At 37.4% G+C, this 22075-nt stretch overlaps 1 long non-coding RNA gene across 2 annotated transcripts; it reads right to left on the bottom strand.

Annotated features, from left to right (window-relative positions):
• Positions 1 to 6890: 6890 nt before the first annotated feature.
• On the bottom strand, positions 6891 to 21796 carry LOC109367112. Of its 2 annotated transcripts, XR_002113834.1 has the most exons (3): positions 21219 to 21796; positions 9584 to 9838; positions 6891 to 8592 (listed from the first exon to the last, which is right to left on the bottom strand). It is a non-coding gene; the product is annotated as an uncharacterized LOC109367112 (long non-coding RNA). The 2 variants fall into 2 exon arrangements; XR_004159432.1 differs by lacking the exon at positions 6891 to 8592 and having other exon boundaries at positions 8654 to 9838.
• Between the last annotated feature and the right edge of the window lie 279 nt (positions 21797 to 22075).

The raw sequence follows: 22075 nt of genomic DNA, 5'->3' as shown, positions 1-22075 counted from the left end.
TAATTTAATAGAAATCTAATTTATCTAAAACATTGTTTATAAAGTTCTTTTAAAATATCACATCTGAGGTTTGTTTATCTGCAGGAAAAAAGTTACTAATGGAAGAGGAATTTCAAAGTTCATAATTCTCATACATTAATAATATTTTTCTCATAGCAAAGACTGAAAAAGAGTAATTTCAAAAACCAGAATAATTGTTGTGAATACTGAAAGATGCTGTATAATCAATGAATATACAGATAATATGGTATATCCAGGAGCTTAGCTGTGTCATGGTTATATTGGAGTAAGGAAAGAAAGTCACTCACCCATCCTGGGCTCACAAAATGGACTCCAGTGGAGCAGATCTCCAGAAGAGATCTTTCTCCACTGGCAGTCAGCTCTTAAATGGGTCTAGGAGAGGTGCAGCCAGGCTCCACCCTTTCCTGCAGCACAGGTGATTTGCCTTCACCTGTGCTCCCGTGACTGACTCATTGCTCACCTCAGGTGGTTAATCAGAGGTTCAGACCGTGATTCAGCAGCCCCATAGAGATGCATACATAGTGTTACTTAAAATATTTAAATATATAAATTAATAAATGGAACCCTTAGATATTTCAGGTAAAATTTCCCAAACCTGCTAAAATCTATAATTATAAAAGGAGATAGGCAACATTTAACTCTCAAATTTAACTCCTGTTGTCTTATAACAAATAAAGGGAGATCTAAGCACTTTAAAAGGTGATGTATGTAAACAACCACAAAATCCCCAGGAAATTATATGCTTATATTTGCAGTGGATCAGGTCTTTTCTTCTAGAGAAACATTTTTCTGTTATCAAATTTCAAATCTGTAATTTGCAGTAAAAATTTAAGTCAATATCTTCCCAAGTACTGAGAATCTGTCTATGACACTGGGAAATTAAGTCTAAATTAAATTCTTTAATGAGGACAAAAGACCACGAAATGCTGTCAATGAAGTTGGCAGAGAAGAAAGATGGAAAATCCCACTGAAGACTATTGGACTGTCTCTCTGTTTCACATGAGCCCACATATGTACGTAGGACACATAACCAAAAAGCTGTTGGTGTTATTGGGGACAGAATACTGAAAGAGTTGAACCACTGTGTTAAATCAATAAACAAATTAATATGTTTTTGAAAAGGACTTGAACAAAGTTATGCTGCGTATCAAACAGGAATTAAATGCCAGGATGGCACCCTTGCAGAAAAGATTACGTTCTTGTATTCGGTGACAGATGGCAGAAAGGGATTTGTCCTTCCTAAATTCTGCTGAAGACCTTCTGCAATGTAAAGAGTCTGTGAGATGAGGAGGCGTAGGTAAAAACTGAAGAGAATGACAGGAGGATGCAGATGTATCTGGAATCTTTGTTTATCTTTCTGCTGACCACCTTTCCTTGGCAAGTCTTGAATATTTTTCTATAAGAAAGGAAGAAGAAATAGGACTAATATTCATCTGTTTCACAACTTGAGAAATTCATAAATGAAAGCCATTCTTTTTCCCTTCAAAATGGTATAACTACTTAATCAGACAATTACTTCAACTCCAGCAGGTGCACTGAAACTGAGCTTGCCTCACGCAGAGAGCTCCTCTACTATTTTTATTTGGGTCTAGATAATTGGATTGAAGTTTCTTGTTCACTTTTTTTGTTCCCAGGCTTTGGATAGTTGGGAGCCTCTCAGATCTCTCTCCATTTCCAGTACCACTGCAGCTCTTGCTTAAACGTGAATTGAATATTTCTGCAGACCAAAGTTTAGGGATTTTTTCAACATGTCTGTGGCAGCAGGGCTGGAATTCGCACCTATTTCAAATAGGGAAGCTCATGGTCTGTGGTCACTTAGTGTCCAATGCAAGGTGTTTGTGGCATCAGGAAGAGGTCCATACACTTAAGATATTTAAGCAATGGTGTTTTCTTGGTTTTTTTTTTTCTTTCTTATTTCTTTTTTTGGAAAATATTTGTTATAGAGCAGAAGCCTGATCATTTACTATTACTGTTAATGAAATTTCAGTAAGCATACTCATTCTGCTTGTAAGATTAAGAGCTTTAGGGGATGGTTTATTTAGACTTTCCTCCTGAAGAAATCTGCAGAACATGAAGTAATGCTTTTCATGAAGGAGAAAACATAGTGATTAATAAATTCACTAGAAGATTCATCTGTTAAAAAATGCATCTGCAATATACCCTTGCCTCCAGTGGTGTAAAATAGAATCCTTTACTTTTATTTCTTCATGAACTCTGATTCTTTTTCTGTTCCAGTCAAGTTTAGCTTCTTAAATGTGAGAAACGACACCATTCTACATGATTTTAAATCAACTGCAGCTTTTTAATTACTGAACCCATTTTAACTGGGGGGCTTATTATCTTGTGTAGTGCTACTTTGGGAGGAAAAAATAGTGGCATTCCAAATTGCCATAACAACAGGCTGCAGCACTTAAAACAGGATAAGCTGTGTGTCAAAGTAAAACAGTTGCCGTGGTAACTGGTTGCGTATTTAAAGTGCAGCCTGGTTTAATCAGCCAAATTGCCCCTTTTCAAAAAGGAAAACATGTAGGCATTCCTACACAAGAAATACTGAAAGGAGAGGAGAATGCACAAATTAATCAAGAAGCAGCCCTTTAATTTCTTCCCTGAGTGATACCTTTTAGTTCAGAAATGTCACCTGCTCTGCTTTTTTTTTATGTAAGTGTGAGAATGCCTGATTCTGTTTCATCAGAGAACCCTCAGAAATTCCTCTCAGCTGCTTGTGCTACGCTTCCTTTGAGCAGATTAATAAGATACTAGCATCTAAGCATGTAGGTGCAACTTCATACAGTCACCTAGTGACAATAATACATATTTATTTCCTCTCTGGGAAGACTTAAAAAATGGCAGGTGAGCTTAAATCAACATCTCCTTAACATGAGTTTAAGCCAACATCTGCTGTTTCTATGAACCTCATGATTAGAAGGTCAAAGGTAAAAGCTGTTCATCTTTCTTCTTTCTTTTTCCTTCTTCTTCTTCTTTTTATTCTTACTTTCTTTTGAGAACATATTTGTGTACTGAAAAATAGATTGTTTCTGTTTGGAAGAATTTTAATGCATAGGTGTATTTTCTTAGCCATATTGTGTCATGTTAAATTCCTGTACTTTTGTCTATGACTGTTGACGAACCAACAGGAAAGTAACATTTAAGTCACATAAGAATACAGAAAAGCAAGTAAGCATAGCATTTCAAGTCTATACAAATGATCCACAATTACTAAACAGTTCTTTTGAGATATGTTCTGGTATGGCAGAAGATGAGTAGAGCCCACAACCCATAAACAGCAATTGCACAAATATCACCTAACCTCCCAGTATGTTTAGTAAGTACCAATAGATTACTTTTCCTAATAACATTTTGAGTAAGGGAGTCCAGTTCTCAGTCTCAGTGGTTTAGTTGCCTGTCCTATTTCTTCCGAAGCCTAGAGAACAAAGTGGTTGAATACAGAAAAAAAGAGGTTCTGTAGATTTGGAATGGCTTCCTTCTCTTTGTGAGAGATGTTGGATCAGGAATTGCAAAAGAGCTCTTGGAATGAAAATGGCCTCTTCCAAGACCAGATTTCATAATTTTAATAGACAAGTAGAATATAACAGATGTCTTACTGCTTTTTAAGGAAAAAGTTAAAAAAACGTGAAATGTAAAGCACTTTATTTGTTTTTGCATTCCCTGCAGAGAATATAAACTCTTTCTATTACGTTATTGTTCTTCTACCAGAACGATGAAGGTTTCCTGAAAAAGGAAAAGCAGAACTTCAGAGGCATTTTGCCATTTCCTGATGCAGTATCTCTATGCAAGATGGTACATATCTCAGAAAAATGGGGAAATCTTCCTCTAAAAGCTGCCAGAAAGTTATTAATTTCTAACACAGGACAAATGCAGAACGCAACTAATATAAGTCCAGAAATGGTTTGCTTGTACTTTAAGCTTGCATATCTCATTGCTGCTGTGTTATGGTTATTTGAGGGTGACGTCACAACTGAGACTTTCAGAAATTAAATATAGCTATCTGCTCTCTTTTCTAAGTGACTGTCAGAACATTTTTTTTTCTTGCTCATGGTGATAAGCCTCCCTTCTATAGAAGTGCTACACTTCTATAGCACTGCTAGGACATTGTTTTGGTTTTGATATATTATGGAAACTGCTTATGCTAGCTAACCAAAAGCAAATGAAAAAATATCGGAGTTACTTTGTGGTATAACTAGACCTGAAGCTTCAAAGGTCTTTGAGATACAAGATCTGGAATCTCAGGCACAAAGAGCAATCCTCCATTTGCTTTCTTGAGTGACTGTCAGCATCTGAATGAATCACAGCGCCGTCTGCTATGCCACAGCACATCAGGGCTTGTGAGTTAGCAGTTTTGTTGAACGAGAAACAGGAGAAAACAAAAAAATCAAGCTTTTTCCAGAAGGGCAAGAAATCTACAGCAGCCCACAAACTTAACTAGTAAAGCGAAGTAATGACCACTGCATGAAAATAACTACTCTCAAGAATCCGGATCCCAAACACTCATTCTCTGCTGCAGGAAGCAGATGGCTTCTGAAAGCTGACATTGAGGATATTTTTATATCGCAGCCAAGACGCAAGTGCAGCTCACAAAGACAACAAGTGAATCTGAGGTAATGCAGAGCTCAGTGCAGGCTCTGGGCTGTGGAAGGGATCCTTGATAAGGATGCACACAGGTATTTTATCTTGAGCTCTATGGCACAGATAATTTGCCTGAAGCTGAATGTCACCCCATGCTATCTTTGCATTAATCTTGAAGCAGAAATTTGAAACTAGCTTGGAAGCCCTGAAACAAGTAAAGGAAATAAATAGAGTTAGCTAGAGTGTAAATGCATCTTGAGATGGAAAGCAAACTTACCATAACATTCACAAACAGGGAGAAGAACCAACACCACAGCATTGCTTCAGACTGAATACTGCTCATGTACACCTGCTTTAAAACTGTGCATAAAAGACAAAAGTCTTTGGCATGGCACCTACAAACAAATAAATGTACTGCAACCTAGCAATAATATTCAGTCACTGCAGCTTGCAAGAAGCCAGAAACTGAGGCTGCTCTATTGTGAGCAGAAAGACATGTCCAGGGACACATGGCCTCATGAAAAGAGTCTTCCAGAGGTGCACACTGCTACACTGAGTACCCATAGTTCAGCCATTTAATATGGATGGCCTAAAGATGCCTTCTTGTCTTCATCTCTCTCTGCATTGTTTTATCCCTAGCACTTTCCCATCGTGTGCTTACATTATTCATAGTTAAAAGATGAAGGTTAAATAGCACAACAGTTTAGTCTGATGTTTAACGTGCTACTCTTTCTGTATTTATATATAGAAAAATTATTGCTGTAATAGCTGTATGGACATTATCTCTCCTTCTTTATGGAGGGAATTTTTTACCAGTGTGATCAGAAATACATTTTTGGGCCTGAATGCTCATAATTAGAACATATTTCAATAAAATATGCTCTTGCTCAGATGAAAGAACCTTTGTGATTAGTGTTCTGTTTAACTCTCAATTAGCAGACCAGCTTTGAAAAAATAATGAGCAAAAACAAACAAACAAACAAACAAAAAAAACAATGGTAGGGAGGATCTTATCAATATGTACAAATATCTGAAAGGTGAGTGTAAAGAAAACAGATCCAGCTGGTTTTGGTCATGTCTAGTACTAGGACAAGAGGCAGTAGACACAAGATCTTATTTCTGAACACCTGTCAATTTTATCTGGAGCTTCTCTTCTGGTTTACCAAACAGCAGACTGGATCTGACCTGATCTTACTGTGGTCTTCTTGTGTTCCTCCCATTGCAAATTCTAGTCCAAGCAGAGCCTGTTTTGGGATTCTCTCAGTGGGTAATCTTTGATGTGCATGAAAATGCTTTCTAATGTACCAAAAAAGAACTATATGGTACGTTAGCATTTTGTTGGCTTTATATACATATACTTTTTAACATTTCTAATCTCTGCAGCAATATTCAAATTGTTGCTTTTAATGCAGAGCCATTTCTCTAGGGTGCACATGAGGATTTCAGTCTTTTACTTTAGTGTGTTTGATCTTTCTGTAGCTGTTGCAGGCACCTTCTCACACATACTAGTAGCAGCCAGGCACTAAAAGAAAGTGTCAGTCTCAACTTAAATGGCTGGTATGACTCTCACAGATTGCTACTGCATGGCTTCCTCCTCATCACAAAGCTAGAGACATGCTACAAGTGAAAAAAAATCTTTATATCCCAGGCACAAAGCTAACTATATAAGTGGAGGAGCTTAGGTGTTTGTTATGGCAGGCCTAGCATAAGTCAATAGAGAAAATAAAATAGAAATCTACTCCACACTCCTAAATTCATATCAAAATCCTCGTCTCCTCAAGGCAGACAGCACCATTTGTTCTGAGTAAGGCACTCTGCTAGCTAGATGAATACATGCCATTAAATCTGGCATGCAGTGTTTAACGTTGCTACAATTGCGGAATAAATTCAGCTGCAGTGTTTTTCCTCCTCCTCTTCTGCTCTTTCCCTTGGGCATTAATTAAATACAGCATTCACAAGCAAGGCCCCTTTAGGAATGATTGTTCTTTATATATTACAAATCTCAAGCTGTGAATGCATGGGATAGCTATATTAATTTCTAATCACCATTTTTAACAGGGAGCAGCTGGGCTGCGTCAAGCCAGCAACCAACAGATATCTGTAGGAATTTAAATACTTTTGTCCATTAGTATGCAAATGTAGAATCGAATAGAGTCTTATTGCTAGAATAGTGAATTTTAGTTTTTTGAAAATATGAATAAATACAAAGAAGTTAAAATTAGACCATAGTCCTCCTAGATACAGTTATTTGTCATTTATATGTCATCTAAATGCCTCAGGTGTTTGTGCAAACACGTGAGAAGTTCGTATGGTAAAAAATACACATCCAAGTGTGCCTGAAAAGCATACAGAAAGTGGGAAATCCATCAGAAATACTTAACATCTCTGTCAGAATGGCTGGGTTACAAATCTGAAAGAAAGGAGACGTTCTACTTCCATAAAATAAACTTAAAAATTATGTAAATTGTATTTATATATAACATGCATGTGCAATATAGACTGTATTTTCCATTGCGCATTTTCATTGTCAAGCTGAATTGCCTTGTTTGTGCTTTCTCCATTATTTTGCCTTTATTAGTATTTGAAAGCACATTATTTATTTAGGAAAAAGCATACTCAGTTATGTCTGTACTTTCTGTTGCAATCAGCCCTTGACCTAGATCCACGCAGTTCTCAGAAATTATGTTCCTTAAGTTTTTCAGATCTTCTACCTCAAAGCAGAGTGAGCTCTTAAAATGGTGTATTTAGTCAAAACTCAATGTGTTAATCAATATTGGACAAAACTCATATTGTCCTACTCTCAAGAGCCATTTTTAGTGTATTCAATAATTGCTTCACAGCTGGCTTTAATAAAAATGAGTGTTGGAAAGAAGCCAGGCTCCCAGTATTTAAACACATGTTTAGCTGGAAAATAAAATGTTACTGCAGTTCTGATATTTAGAGATGTCAAACAGACTGATTTTTTTGTGTAGTAGTAGAGAGCTCGATTTAATACGCATCCCATATTTTAAGCATACAAATAACATAACACAAATTGAGTATTACCAACATCCCATGTCCATAAACAGAGGCAAAAAAAAAATATAGATATATAATGCTTTCATGCAAGGTAGTAGATTTTGCTCTTTCTTCAGTGTTATGATCGAATCAGAAGGGAGGTGAACAATCAGGCTCAAGGGAATGCATGAAGTCCTAGATCAGAACAGAAGTTGTCCTTGTTCCCCAAATGAACTATGATAAAAACTAGGAAATGCTGTAAACATGACAGTCTAATGGAAGGACAAACTGCAATCCAAAATTGATGTAGTATCATTATTTCAGTGTATCTCTATCTACTCAGAGGTGTCCAGTGGTAAAATTTAATGCCAAAGTGGAAAGATTAGAGATTGCTGAATAGAGGGCTCTCTGGATAAGAAGTATAATAGCTCTAATTTGATTTTCCATAAACGCTTTATGTGGCGTTTGTTAATAGCACTGCTAAGGTAAAGCTCTTAATTAAAACATTCTACTTATATGTCACTCACAGATTTCAAACAAACTGGAAGGATAATCTGTATTTCTCAGTTTAGTTTTGAATTGTGACACAGCACTTCCTTCATCCGCTTCACAGCAGAAAAGTTGTCAAAACAATGCTCTAATGTCTAGATTGAATAACTGTTACAGCAGAGCTTTGAAGATCCAGCAGTATTCTTTGTTAGGTTCTCCAGACGAATATGTAAACACATTTTATATTCTGTTGAAATCCCAGTTCTTGGGAAAGAGGCATGTTTGACTTTCCAACTTTCACCATCTCCTTCAGACAAAACGCTGTGAACTGAGCGTCTCTCTGCAAAAGACATTCCTGTTCCTTCTATTTATTTGTAAATTGGTTGTGGTTCCTCACCTGTGTGATCTATCTTCTTGGTTATTGTGTTCTACAGCAGGAACTGTATGCTTTGGGTAAAGGACTTGGAGGTATTATGCATTTCAGACTAAACATAGATAGCTCTGAAAGAAAAGAGGACATTTTTAGCAAACATCCCAAAGTGATAATCTTCATGTATTTTAGTTTAAATGGCTATAATTTAATCACACATTACCCAAGATGTAAAGCTTGTCTATCATCCATTTTTACAGTTTGCAAACTTCTGAAAAGGAGAAACAGCACAAGAATTCAAATGAGTCTTTGCTACCTTGTATTAAGAGAACTGTAAACTGCCCTGTGTTTTAAGTTTGCTCTTTGGCATCACTTAACCAACAAGCTTGAGAACACGGATTATACTTATTCTACTAATTATACTTATTCTACTAATTTCTTTGAATAAATATATAAAAACTGTCATTCACACTCGTGTTTGTTGGAACAAACAGCTTTCAGGAAATGCAACAGAAGCAGATGGCCGTCATGGGAGTCTCAAGTGCGAAAAAAAAATATAACGACACATATCAGCAAGTTTATATAGCTAGTTTGATGTTGAGTAATGTTGAGACCTTACTACTACTGCTTTCATTTTCTCTGTTTTTCCCTTTTCTCTTCGAAGTCAGGCTTGCTATAGTGTTGGTATATTACCTGACCCTTCTGTGCAGGCCATGGAAAACAAAGGAACCTCAAGTTGTGTAAATAGTGGAGATGTTTTAAACATAGGATCTTATAGGATAGCAAGTCCAGCAAGTACGTCCGTTCTGCATCTGAAGAACAGAATTAGATGCTCAAGGTTTCTCGATACGAAGAGACTTAGAGATCTGAGAATAGAAGGAATGCAATCACCCATGTGCTTGAGAGGCTGCAAGCGAGCTGATGGCAAAGTGCAGCAGACAGCGTACCGCTGCCAAGCTTGGCACAAGGCACTCTCTCTACCTCCTGCTTGGCTTTCCACAGAATAATTAAAATCACTGGACCAGAGAGAATCTATAGTGTAGTGGTTAGGGCACTCATCTGAGATCAGACCACATTTCCTTCTTGGCTCCAGTCAGTGCTGAAGCAATTTACGTTACTTACTCCTTGTGGCAAGGGCTGGGGGCTTTCTTCACACCTTGAGCTGCATGCAGTTAAAGGAAGCTGAAGAGTCTATCTGTTCAAACTTGAGCAATAACTAGCCAGGCCTTGAAGCAGAATTTTACACAGAAGCATTTCTGGTGAAAATGTAGGTAACTGTTTTTTTCTGCGTATTCCTAAAACTTCTGAAGAATTGAGTACATTTCTGGTTTTGTAATTTCAATTTGGGTGCATACTTTCCATTTGAAGCCTTAGAATCTGAGAAAGGAAAGAAAGAAACCAAGTTAAATATTTACCCCAGGAAAATATGAGACAAATTTCTGCATGCTCAGCAGTGCTAATCAGCAAATACTCAAATTAAATATTAAATATATTAACTAAGCATTAAACATTAAGTATTTATAAATATTTAAATTAGATATCTAATATAGTATTGTAAATACTAACATTTTAATGCAAATATTTTAACTATCTTGAACAGTTTGAGAAGCAATGATTATATTATGTTTCTTTATTGTATTATTTTTCTTTTGATTGCTTTGAATTACTGCCATTATCAGTTTCTCCTATAGTAGATTAACATAGCATTTTCCTAGTACAAGAATAGGCAAAAAAGAAATTCATTTTAGTCTTAGAATGACAAATTTGAGGAAGACTATATTTAATATATAACTCCTCTGTATATATATTACATATAATTCATATACAATTTTACATACTTCTATAATCTGTATATCACAGTATGATATGTACATAGCAATCTTATGAAAATGAAGAACTCAATTTCATTAGGAAACGGGATAAAACTAGTGATTTTTTTAATCGAGAAAGTACAATTAAGAAAAATAAAGGAAAGCAAGTCTTCATTATGTTATCACATTATTGCAACACATGTAATCTCATCTACTTTTTGTTTCAAATATGATGAAAATGAACAAAAATCATTTCAACAATAAATATGTATCAATTAGTACCAGTACTCAGGGACTTATTTCAGTAGACAATTATTGTAGAACTAGAAATAGAAAATGTTTAAAGAGTAAAGGGCTACATAGCCATTTCTGTGACAAAGAAATGCACTCAGTGGTGTTTTATTTTCATATTCATAGTCAATATCAATAGAGGTGTAATTTGAAGTACTAATGTCTCTGCAATTTTCCTATCGACATCTGTGTATGTGCATTTTTATATCTGGAAAAATTGATATAGACAATAAGCAAGTGACATTACTAGAAATACAGGAAACTATATTAGGAACAGCATCCTAGGCAAATGTTGACAGAACGTCATGCCCAGATAATTACTCATAATTTTCATGTTGACTTTCCCAGCACAGCTAAAACTCCCCATAAGGTCACTATGCGTTCTAACTATAAAACAATAGAAAGAAAAATCTGGCTAAAATCAGATAGTAATGTTAGTCATAATTTGACTTACTGAAATAATTGTTAGGTTTCATTTTGTAGTTCATCAAACTCGCTTATCGCTGGGTCAGAAACATTCAAAGAAAAACAGGATGAAAAATGAATTACATGCTCAAAACAACACACAGGGGATAATATTAATGTCCTCTCTGTTTAACATTGAAATAAGAATGAAACAAAAGGAGGAGTGTGAATTATACACCATATTGAACTTTTTCATCACCTTCTATAGTCCTTGGACCCTGTGCTTCAGGATAGCAAACTTCTGGCTGCTCAAGGAATTGCTGAATGGAATTCCCTGGGAAACTGCCTTTAAGGGCATGGGCACAGAATAGAGCTGGCAGCTCTTTAAAAGCACCCTTCTGAGAGCACAATGACTGTCCATCCCCCAGCAGAAGAAGTCGAGCAGGGGAGGCAGGCAACCAGCATGACTGAGCGAGGACCTGCAGCTTAAACTGATGGAAAAGAGGGAAATATACAGAAAGTGGGAGCAGGATTGTGTAGTCTGGGAGGATACAGGGCTGTTGTCTGCATGCGTAGAGATAGGATTAGGAAAGCCAAGGCACAGATGAAGTTGAATTTGGTGAGGGATGTGAAAGATAACAAGAAGGGGTTCTACAGGTACACAGGCAGGAAGAGACAGATCATGGATAGTGTTCCCCCTCTGATAAAAGGTAATGGAGAGCTGGCTTCCTCAGACATGGAAAAAGCTGAGGTACTCAGTGAGTGTTTTGCCTTAGTCTTCACAGGTGGTCAGGCTTCCCATGTCTGAACCTCTAGGTGAGGGTGTGGGGAACAGATTCAGTCCCACTGCAACAGTGGAACAAGTCTGAGACCTCCTTGTGCAACTAAATGTATGTAAGTCCATGGGGCCAGATGATATCCATCCTAGGGCTCTGAGAGAGATGGTGGATGTGGTTGCCAAGATGCTCCCCATTATATTTGAAAAATCATGGTTGTCTGGTTAAGTCCTCAGTCCTGGACTCCTGAAAAAAGGGAAACATTACTCCCATTTTTAAGAAAAGGAGAAAGGAAGACCCGGGGAACTACAGGCCAGTGAGCCTCACCTCCGTGCCTGGGAAGATCATGGAGCAGATCCTCCTAGAAGCTATGTTAAGGCACATATGAGACAAAAAGATTATTCCAGACAGCCAGCATGGCTTCACCAAGGGCAGATCTTGCCTGACCAGTCTGGTGGCCTTCTATGATGGAGTGATGTCTTCGGTGGATGGGGGAAGGGCAATGAATGTAATCTACCTGGACTTCTGCAAAGCCTCTGACATGGTCCCTCACCACATCCTTCTCTCTAAATTGGAGAGGTGCGGATTTGAAGGATGGATTAGGAATTGGTTGGCTGGTTGCAGCCAAAGGGCTGTGATCAATGGTTCTGTGTCAGGGTGCAGGCCGGTCACAAGCGGTGTCCCTCAGGGGTCGGTCTTGGGACCGGTGCTCTTCAACATCTTCATCAATGACAGATGATGGCATGGAGTGCACCCTCAGCAAGTTTGCAGGGGACACCAAGCTGAGTGGTGCAGTCGATACATTGGAGGGAAGGGAAGGCATCTCGACAGGCTGGAGAAGTGGGCCCATGTGAACCTAATGAGGTCCAACAAGGCCAAGTACAAGGTACTTCTACAGACTGGGGGAAGATCTCCTTGAGAGCAGCCCTGCGGAGAAGGACTTGGGGGGTCCTGGTGGACCAGAAGCTGGACATGAGCCAGCAGTGTGCGCTTGCAGCCCGGAAGGCCAACTGTGTTCTGGGCTGCATTAAAAAAGGGTGGCCAGCAGGGAGAGGGAGGTGATTGTCCCCCTCTACTCGGCTCTTGTGAGGCCCCATCTGCAGCACTGCGTCCAGGCCTGGGGCCCCCAGCACAGGAAGGACGTGGAGCTCTTGGAGCGGGTCCAGAGGAGGGCACTGAGATGATCAGAGGGCTGGAGCAGCTCTGCTGTGAGGAAAGGTTGAGGGAACTGGGCTTGTTTAGCTTGGAGATGAGAAGGCTGTGGGGAGACCTCATTGTGGCCTTCCAATATTTGAAAGGAGCGTATAAACAGGACGGGAATGGCTATATATAAGGATAGGTAGCGATAGGGGGAATGGTTTTAAACTAAGACAGGAGAGATTTAGGTTAGATATTAGGAGGCAGTTTTTCCCCCAGAGGGTGGTGAGGCACTGGAACAGGTTGCCCAAGGAGGCTGTGGATGCCCCATCCCTGGAGGCATTCAAGGCCAGGCTGGATGTGGCTCTGGGCAGCCTGGGCTGCTGGTTGGCGACCCTGCACATAGCGGGGGTTGGAACTAGATGATCATTGTGGTCCTTTTCAACCCAGGCCATTCTACGATTCTATGGATATTTTTTGTTATTTGCATTCAATTGCCACCAGTGAACTCCTCTTGCAAATACTATTATCTTTTGATTTTGAATTAATAATACTAACATTCTAATTATCTACATGTTTAGCTACCCAAATGACAATAGTTACCTAGCTTATCTTTTTAACTTGTCTCTCCTCAGTACAGTTCCTGAGTGATCTTAGTGCAGCTAGCACTTTAGTATTGAACACTCCTCACAGTTAAAACATAGCTCTAGCTTTACTCCATCATTGAAGCCAGATCCAGCTTTAACTCAGATATGCATGCTTCAATTAACCTAAGAAATCAGGAGACAAGAGATGAGTGAATTTCTACTTACACGTCATTGACTTTTGTTGCACCTAGTCCACTGAGCAAGGTAGAATTCAAGATACAATAGATCAGTGAGGTGGAGCAGGAGAAACCTCTATGTTCTGACAGTTCAAAGGAATCAACCTGGCAAAGAAGTACTATTTCCCATGCCTGTTCTGAGAACAGCTTTTAAGTATTATCCTGTATCTCCCACAGCAAAATATATTGATTGTCTTTGTAATAAAGGCTAGAACTGACAAAGGCAGCAGAGAAATCTAATTTTTGATTCTGATTAAATTTAGATATGAGACAGATGCATGTAGTCAGCCTGGTCAATACTAAGATGCTGTAGTATGTAGAAAAAAGAAAAACTGTGGATATAAAGTGCTTTTATGAAGAATCGTAGAGTTTAGGGATTTCCAGAGTTAGGGAACAGCTTGAATATTTTTAGGGTGAAGCCTTTTCTGCCCAAGTAGGTGCAGAAGTAGGCTTTGCTTAGATTTGACACTACAATCACTGAAGTCAATGATACAACTCTCTGTCTGAAGGGTTCAAAATCGAGTGCTAAAAGCTTCTGGGGAACTATCAGTAGTGTAATTCCCCAATGATCTAAGAAGATTGGGATATCTGTTGAAATACCACAAGGTATATTACACACATTTATTTGTTGGGCTTATGTAAAATTTTTTTGGGAGTATTGAAATGAAAAAAAAAAATCAAGTTGGAAAAAAGTTATTTGATCTAGTAACTATGAATACATACATTGTATTCTCCAAGAAGGTGATATTATCTGAGAAGAATTCTTGAAAGCATTACACATGTTAAATGCTTAGCTGAAAGCATGAAGGGGGAGTGTGAAATTGCAGACAGATACATCACAAAAGAGGTATCTGCACAATTAAAATGGAAAATTATGTGACTGAAATGAAATTAAACAACATCAGTAACTCGTTTTTCACTAGAAACAAATTTCTGAGAGTACTGGTCAAAGATGCATATAAGAATTGAAATCGATACGTTGGTCAACATTTGCAATTTTTTATTTCTTTATTTCTGAGTAACCTAGAGACATGTCAGAGAGGCTCCAAGAGGCCTTTCATTGCAGTTGTGTGGTATACTAAAAATAGATTTGAATTAGAAGCTTCTTGTTGTGTTTTTGCTTAGAAATATAAGACGAAAATTAAGCGATAGTCAGCAAACAAAATGTACAAAAACCTCTCTGGATGTTCTTACTTATTGTGTTCTCATCAGTACCAGTGTAGTAAACACCTAAATGCAGACAGCATTTTGTTTTCTCTTCTTTTAAAACACAACCAATCATGAGTATCATTTACTTCCTTCAGCTATAAGAAAGTCAAGTTTTATACCAACTGTGCTCTGATTCCCAGAGCTGTCACTGAAATATTATTATGATGTCAACCTTTCTGGTTTCTGCTTTGCTGAAATTCAAGAGATGCTAACATTTGTATTTGTATACTGGCTTCAGCTCTAGTTAGGGAACTTACACAGCCCTTCAGCATATCTTCATTTTTATGTTTTGCTGTTCACTCACACTGACAACACTGAAGTTATTTGTAGACCTCATATGGACCTACCTGTTACACTAAAGACAAGTGCACAAATAAGTGTAGTACTGTGACACTGTGGGACAGCGTTTTCAGTGCAGCACTTTTTCATTTCTTTCTCAGTCACAGAAGGTCACTTATTCAAATTATGTGACTAACCTGAAAGATCTTGGTCTAGAATGAGTGGATCAATTGGATACTGAAATAAGAGATAGAAGATGTGATGAGTCTCCCACTGTGCAATCTGTTGATATTCCACATTTCCACTGATTAACTAAGTGCAAAAATCAAGACGAAACACAACAGGATAAACCGCATATTGACTTTTAAATTTAACAGCATTCTGCAACATTCAAGCTAATATTTGGCATAGGAAGGAATGCTAGAAGGGAAATACATGTTTGGTAACAGTACTTATTTCCTTTAATTATTTTTTCTCTTAATTTTTCTGTCTCCTATTCACTGCTGAGCCCATTTCTCTCAAGCTCCTGTTTCTCAGTTTAAATTTATTTTTATCTTATTGATGAGTCACTCGTTGGTCTCTAGTTTAAACACATCCTGTATCTCTCTGGATGTTCTCGAATGCTTTTTATATAAAGGAAGAGGAGGACTGTGTAATGGTATCGTGACTCTTTATTCTGTTTCACTCAAAAAGGAAGTTAAGATGGTATTTATTTATAGTCTGAAATATTCTTGATATTTTTTCCTATTGAAATTTCCTTCAGGTTCCCATGAGTGTATTTACCCAGCTCTGCTACTACTTTCTTCTCACTCACTGCTGGTGGTTGTTTGCTTACACTCTCAAACAGTTCAGCTAAAGCTGAAATCATTAAATTCTCATAATTATAATGATGTCACTCAAAAAAGTGGAGTTAAGGTTGTTTCAGCAATTCCATTATAAATCCTTAATTTAAATGGTCTGCAATAACTCAACCATAAAATATGTTTTGAAAAAACCTTAGCATGTAAGGTCTCAGGCCACTAACAACATCCTTTTTGAAACTGGAAAAAAAAAAATAAATTGGAAAAACTCAATCTGCAAACATTTCAAGAATGAATTTAATGCATGTGAAATTGTAGACGAATTGGCCTCTGAATTGAGGTATGGTGAAATCTGCAGCGATACAAGAGGTGCATTACAGGTTTCTTCTGTTTTGCTTCAGTTTGACTGACAAGATTCTTATGCCATGTTAGGAGAATTGCTTAAATGCTGTGTGAGCTGATCTCTGCTTTAAGACTGATAGTAGGGGGTTATTTTATGATAGTTTTGGTATTAAATTAAGGGAGTGGTTAAAACCATCTACACCAGCCAGCACCACCAAATTGCACCTCACACCTCTTTCAGACACAAACAAACCATCTGAAATAATGAAGGCTGAATCTAAACCATGACCTTGCTGAGATGAAAGATTCTCATTTTTTTTTTTTAATATAGAATAATCTGGTTCTTTCGCTGTTTGAAATGCAATATGAGTTCAGATGCTTTTCACATTCTTGTTCCTACTCATTTTAAATGGTTTCGGTTTTTTTTCCTGTATTTTGCAGCTGGTTAAAGCACACAACCTAAGCAGAGCCTTGTCACAGTTCCCAGTGCACTATTTCCAGGTGGTATCGCACAAAAATCCACTTAATAAATGGAAAACAAATAGCTCATTAAATTCTGTTTGTATTTCCATAGCATAACCCTGTATAGATCGACATGAAGTATAACTGGCACAGATCAAACTTCATTTAAAAAATAATGGATTGAGAATTTTCCTATTGATTTACTCATGTCTATGCATTTCAAGAAGTCTCAGCTGATTGCCATTTACCTTTAAACAGAAACTTGTCTCTATCGCTACCATTATCCATGGGTTTTGATCTTTATGTATTTAAGACTGAAATACAACATGATGTTTAGTCTTCATATTTATTATTTATTGCAATATTCTCTGGACAGGACCTATAAAAGTAAATGCTGTGCTATACATAATATTATCGGATTATAGCTGTTTCATACAAGTTGTTCTCATATCAAATCTCATGGAGGTGTGGGTGTTTTCTTTATTTTCCTTCTAATTCAAATAACTAAACTTCATAATTAATCTGATTTCATTTAAACTTGCAGCACTATTTTGTTCCCCATCATCTTGTTTCTACCCGCTGTGTTTGAGCATTATTAGGAGAGTCTATAACTTCAAAGGAAAAATATATCAGCTCTGGAAGTTATTAGCATCATGAAAAAAAATAGTTTAAGACTCCTGAAGTAGATATTCCATAAAATGTTCACCTTCTGATATCTAATATCTAATTCTTATTTTATGCCATCTAAGTCCTACCAACAATACCTATAATAAAATAAGGAACTAGATCTCATTACATTCAAAACCTGAAATTCTTGATTTTTTTTTCCTTACTCAGCTACCGAAGACAGCATTCAGATCTTTATACCACAAGAAGAGCTTTTGATCAGCAATTTTCTACATTCTTTTATGTTGGTTAGCCTGCTTGTATGTTCAGTGGGAACTTTATCTCCATCTATGTTATCTAGAATGTAATACAACCATATTCCGAATGTCATAGAAAATGAGGAATGTTACTGTGATGCTATCTACTAAACGTACAAAAGGAAGACAGCACTTCCCTTGTTATCAGTTCCCTCCTTGTTGTAGTTTTACAGTATGAGAAGGTCCTGATATCCCTACCCAAGCCAGACAACCCACCACAGATCTCCCACAGTCAGAAGTGACAAGCCATACCAACCAAGGACAAAAAATATCTTAGTTACACCCGTGGAATGCACTGCTTGTGTGTAGCACTGCTCTAGCTTTTCTTTTAGGACTCAGGACAATATTTCATCTCAGCATCAAACTGAGTTTTTCTGTGCTGTCTGAAGTAGTTTGGGAATCTCTAGAATTCAGGCGCCTTGCACATATGTGTTTCCAAAGGAAAGAATATGTGACTGAAGTGTAGGAAAAGCAGTCAAGACTTCCATCTTCAAAACTCCCCTAGAATTTTAAGTAAGTTGTCCAAGTAAATTTCAAGAATCTCTATATAAGACTGTGCTAAAATTATGAGCTGTATTTTCACTATTTCAGAATTTGCCTTTCAAATACTTTCCTGTGCCAGTAGTGATGACAGTAAAAGATTGGCAACACTGAACCATTCAGGGCTTTCTTCCATCTTCATCAAAACTTCTATTCTTCACAGTTTTGCAGTGATGTAGTTGGGGAGGACAGCCAGTTGATGCACTTACTGAGCAGTTTCGGTGCTTGTCTTAATGATATAATAAGAAATAACAAATGACATCTCACTGACGTGAACAATGTCATTCTGTTCTATGAATTTGAGGATCACTGGTTTTGATGAAGGATTCTATATTCATAGGAGAATCACTCCTTCCTTTCTGAAGGTGTGAGACGTACCATCGCTTTATGACATGGTGCATGAATAAGCAGCAGCTTGTGTATTAACATATTAACTATTATGACTCACTACTTCAGGGACAACTGTATTTGAAGTTGGAAAGAAAACCCATTATATTAAACTTCTTTCTTACCAGCGAGCAAAGATGAAGGAAAAGTGACAGTACTTGAAAACAGGCCAAGTAAAACGTTCAGCTCAGATGACCTGTAATACTTGACTGTGAATTAGAATTTTTTTTTCTTTAAATCATGTGCTCCCTCCACATACTTGCAGCATTTCCCAGTGGACATTGTTCCCAAACACAATAAGCTTGAAGACTTGGCTGGGTCTCATGATTAGGAAAGCTCTTCAGCTTCTATGATTCAGAACTCTTAAGGTTATTTTTGATGGAATGATAGCCTTGGTTTCAGTATGAATAAATAAGTACAAACTATTCCCGTGTATAGCTGTGAGTATTGCAGCTTGTATTATTTCTTCCTTTCCACTTTTGCTGCTCTTTACTACTTGATCAGGCTTTGAAATATTACCTCATGCAATAAGATCTCAAGTTATCAGACTTCTTCCCCTATCCATAAAATTCGCCTGGACAAAGTAGAATGAATGACTTCTATTTCCTTATGTAATGTTCAGAAAGTTCACTCTTCAAGACGTTAAGTAAAAACAACAGGAGTAATAATATTTTGGAGTCTTGTCCAATCCACATATTCCTTTCAACAACCTTTTTTTTGAATCCAGAGTTACTTATCTCCCTCAGATTCATATTTTCTACTTTCTGCAAAAGAATCACCAGGAAATTTTTACTGCTATTTTGATATGATAAGAGTAAGCTGGAAGTTAACTTGGCCTAGATGTTTGACTATGCCTTAGAGATGCATTCTATACCATTAGCATCCAAGTCATTGTCAGTAATCACCCATTTCATCAGCATAGGTCTGTTTTGTTACCTTATGTAAGTATCATTAAACTTGTTTGTATCAAGGGCTTTATCTCTTTCCTTCCAGGTGTTCCAGAATAGCAAGGATTGTCATTCCCTCTTTTATTCAAGAGCTACAGACTGAAGTAATACTTTTTTCCCCTTGGGCTAGTGCTTCAATGCCCAGGTTGTGTTCTCTTCTGGATTGCCATACTCATATCTATATAGGTATTTAGCACACTGTTTTGGTATTTTCCTTTTTAGGAAAAGGCAAATGAGAACTAATGTGCAAATAAATGCCTTCTTATTGCTTAAATGGAGGCAAATATCTTCAATCTTCATATAATCCATAACAAGAAACGTCGTGTTCTGACAAGTCCTAGAAATGATATGAGCTGAGGCAATGTGTTTCTATGCTGTATTTAAGAACAGTATTAAAATAGGCTTTATTATTTCTCAGATTTCTCTTACCATATAGCAATTTAAGCAATCTAATTCACCCTGTTCAATATAACTGACTAATTTACTGAATAGTGGAGCACTTATTTCCTTGTTTTGACTCTCTTCCATTATCTTTGGTTAAGGCTTCTGCATACTAAAGAAAGTTTTGCTAACTTAAATGTAGATGTAAGGGACCTTGTCCAGGGTTTCTAAGTCTCTCGAATTGTGACAGCGTTGCATAACATAAACACAGAGCTGGAGAAGAAGCTGAATCTTCAGACATCCATCCAAATGGATTAACATGAAAGAATTCTCCAGACTGCTCTCAAATTCTTTAAGTGTGCTTGTGCCAGTCTTGGGACAAAATAAACTTTCAAAAATGACAGTGATATTGGCAATTGCCTTTCAGCTTGCAGGAAGAAATAACAGCTCCTCTCTGTAGTTAATTCCCCAACCACCCCTCTCTCCTTACATGAGTGCATATACTTTTTTATTTTTTCCAGGGAAAAAACATACACACTGAACTTCATTCAAAGTTTGAATTTCATGCAATTTATCCTTTGGTGCTGATTGCTAGATCTTGTTGCTCTGAGACAGCAAGAAAGCCTGATGGTTTGTATTCTTGCTCTACATAAGGTTCCAGCTTACTGACACAAAGAACACTGCCATCAACTGTGTAAGCCTCACTTTCATTGTCTTTCCTTCAAGAGAGCTTTCCAACTCCTGTCTCCTATCACTGATAGCATCAGTCAAGAACCTTATTGTCACAGATGGAACAAATTATGCTTTACTGCACTCCTAAGAGAGAAGCAAGAACGTATTTATTGACATAATATAGATATAACATAGAGATTTAACAGCAATTGAAGATTAAGGATGGCTGAATGCACTTCATTATTTACTGCTTATAAAGTAAGGCAAACACACATAGGAGACCTTCCCATAGACTCATAGCGTTCAGAGTAGACCCCCTTGCTTTCTGAACACCTTGAACCACAAAGATAAGAGCTGAATCTACTCCTGGCTCTAGTTTTTACCAATGGTTTACATCTAAGGGATTATACATACACCATCAACTTAAGATATAATCTTAGCAAAGCCAACGAAGCATACAATCAAAAGTAAAATCTTAACAAAGCCTAAAACAATTAGTCACTTTCTGCAGATCTGTAGGGCAAGGCATCTTGACATCAAGACATAAAGGATTTCTGTAGAGGTATACTTACAAGAGATGTCCCTGCTCAAGAGAAGCTGCTACCACACAACTAGCTGCTATACAGGGAAGCTCAAAGAGGGTCACCTGCTGCTCACTATTTATGGGGTAAGGTGATTGACTCATAGTCACAGGTTGCTTTTCAGGCATGTGCTCAGTTGATCTTCAGGTGTTGAACCAGGTGTCTGCTATCAGCTCTTTTAGACCCCCAAGTTTGAGACAGATTTGAGGTTGTTAATCTGTCTTAGTGAGAATGTTATTAGTCCTGTTGCTCGTTGTCCACCTGTGCAAGGCCTTGTCTGCAAGGCCAGGTCAAAGGAGATTGTTGATAGGGAAGGAAGGTGGTAGAGTGTAGTAGAGAGGACATACTGTCACAACATTTTTCTGAATTCACTCAAATCAATATAACAAATCAACCCTACTCATTTCCATAAAGCTTTATAAGGGTCTTGATGTCCAAAGGTTTTAAAAACCCTAGAAGTCTGTAATCAAATATTCTAAATCTGCTCTGCCCTATGCTTTGACTCAGATGCATTCTTATTATCACTCTGTGTGCTTCTGTAATCCATGAGTGGTTCCCAGTAATTTGGAGTTCCTGCTGTAGATGACTGTATTGCTTTTTCTTGTAAATTATTTTCTATTCTGAAAATAGACTATGGAGATTAAAATTCCGATAAGATTTACATGTAGTACTGATAATTTTTTACTTACATTTAGGGTGTTCATACTGAATGTTCTAGACTTAAAAATGTACTGACTTGTAGAAGATGTAGCAAAAATCAAGCTGTACATAAATACAAAGCAAAGATAACACTAAAGATTTCAATGCTAGATGGGAATAAAGTTGTAGGTGTAGGTATTGGGAATTCT

Source organism: Meleagris gallopavo, chromosome 4, assembly GCF_000146605.3.
Source record: "Meleagris gallopavo isolate NT-WF06-2002-E0010 breed Aviagen turkey brand Nicholas breeding stock chromosome 4, Turkey_5.1, whole genome shotgun sequence".
In the NCBI taxonomy this organism is placed as follows: domain Eukaryota; kingdom Metazoa; phylum Chordata; class Aves; order Galliformes; family Phasianidae; genus Meleagris; species Meleagris gallopavo.
Note: the sequence above shows the minus strand (reverse complement) of the source record. Positions and strands in the feature narration are given on the sequence as shown.